The sequence below is a fragment of the Adiantum capillus-veneris genome, chromosome 17 (genome assembly GCF_014529385.1).
Source record: "Adiantum capillus-veneris isolate H3 chromosome 17, ASM1452938v2, whole genome shotgun sequence".
NCBI lineage: Eukaryota > Viridiplantae > Streptophyta > Polypodiopsida > Polypodiales > Pteridaceae > Adiantum > Adiantum capillus-veneris.
In genome coordinates, this window is record NC_140947.1 from 55,934,362 (window position 1) to 55,936,784 (window position 2,423).

Genomic DNA, 2,423 nt, shown 5'->3' on the forward strand with positions numbered 1-2,423 from the left:
GAGGGTTGAGGAGATTAGAAGAGTTGTCTTCCAAGAAGATGGACCTGCACGTGCAAGACAAAATGTCAGGGCTCAAGAGGAGCAAGGACAGGATAGAGTGGAACCATAGGTTGTGGCTGAGTCTGAGCCACCTATTGTGCGTAGATCTGGATGTGTCACACGACCTCTTGATAGGTTTGTTCTATCTATGAACTATGTCATGTTGACTGATTGCAATGAGCCTTCATGTTACAAGGAAGCAGTGCAAATGAAGGACTCCGGGAATTGGCAATTGGCCATGCAGTCAGAGATGACAGCTCTGCATAAAAACAAGACATGGAAGCTAGTTAAATTACCACAGGGCAAAAAGGCTCTACCTTGTAAATGGGTTTACAGGTATAAGATCACCGCTCATGATAGTCAGCCAAAGTACAAAGCAAGGCTTGTTGCCAAGGGCTTTAAGCAAGAACAAGGCATTGACTTTGATGAAGTCTTATCTCCGGTGGTCAAGATGACTACATTGAGATGCTTTCTTGCATTGGTTGCCATATTAGATTTGGTGTTGCACCAAATGGATATCAAGACAGCGTTCTTGCATGGTGATTTAGATGTGGAAATTTACATGCAGCAGCCAGAAGGGTTTGTTGAGAAAGGCAAGGAAGATTGTGTATGCTAGTTGTTAAAGAGTCTTTATGGCTTAAAACAATCACCGAGGGCATGGTACCATAAATTCCACAAGTTTATGCTTTCTCAAGGCTACAAACGTAGTGAGTTCGATCACTGTCTATATACAAAGAAGGCTAAGGATGGCAGTTGGCTGATCCTTATTTTGTATGTGGATGACATGTTGATTGCTGGCAAGCACTTGGAAGAAATTTCAGCTTTGAAGTCAAAGATGGCAAAATCGTTTGACATGAAAGACATGGGTGAGGCAAGTCATATACTTGGTATGCGCATTGAGAGAGACAGATCAAAGAAGTTGATTTGGTTATCTCAAACAGAGTATATTGACAAGGTTTTGCAATGTTTCAATATGGAGAAGGGAAAGGCACTGAGTGTTCCATTGCCACCATATGTGAGACTTAGCAAACAAGATTGTCCCGTGTCTGAAGAAGAACAGGCTGAAATGGATAAGATTCCATATGCGTCTGCAGTGGGTAGTTTGATGTATGCAATGATTGCTACTCGCCCAGACATTGCATTTGCAGTGGGAGTAGTAAGTCGATACATGTCAAACCCAGGCAAGAAACATTGGGAGGCAGTGAAAGGAATATTGAGATACCTGAAAGCTACAAAGAGTATGTGTATATGCTATGGGAGTCAGGAGCTAAGTGTAAAGGGTTTTACAGACTCAGATTATGCAGGTGACTTAGACAACCGAAGGTCTACGTCAGGGTATGTCTTTACATTGGCTGGTGGAGCAGTATCATGGCGTTCTAGATTACAAGATTGTGTTACTCAGTCTACTACATAGGCTGAATATGTTGCAGCATCAGAGGCATGCAAAGAATCAATTTGGCTTAATCGACTAGTAACAAATTTTGGAATCAAAGAAGAGATGCCTGTGTTATATTGTGATAGTCAAAGTGCTATACAATTGGCTCGCAATCCAGTTTATCACTCAAAGACAAAGCATGTGGATGTGAAGTATCATTTCATCAGGGAAATGCTCGAGGATAAGCAACTTCAGCTCGTCAAAGTTCACACCACAGAAAATCCTGCTGATCTACTTACAAAAGGACTTCCCTCAAAGAGCTTTGTGCATTTTCGCAAGCAGTTAGGTGTAGGGTAGTGCATCACTTCTCTACATCTCTTGTATATTAGCTTGTATAGTAGCTTCTCTCACACTTAAAGTACCACATTGGACTTTAAGTGGGAGGTTGTTGGGGTATAAAGCCCAATGTGTTCGCCCAAGTAAGTGGGCGGGCCGCCACGTATGTACACATATTCTTTTGTAAAAACCTAATAAGAACTCACTATGCTCTACAAATTACAGTAGAGCGAGTTCACCATATAGTCGTGCTCTTCTTCTTGCACTCTCTCTCTCTCGCGTCGCACTTCTGCTCGTACTCCTTCAGATCGGGCCTTGTTGTTAGAGTTAAACCTTAGGAGGATTAATTTTGACAAAGGTGTGAACCGTAGTCTATTTTGAGTGACTTTTGGGATCTTGGAAGTTAAGGGTCATTTTTCTCTTTCATGTTAGAAGGAACATTCAGTTATGTAGCGTGATGGTGTTGGGCGGATTTTCTCTGTAATGGCGGATTTCTAGTTGTCAGATGCAACAGTTTGTTGAATGCAAAATTCAGATTAATTATCGTATTTCTATTTCATTCTCTCTGTGTATTCTATGTTCTGGGTACAATACAAGTGCAGAAATGTTCAGTTCGAAATGTCTGTGTTGCTGAAGTGATGAATCTGCAGTAGGAGGAATTTCTGTGTTGTCA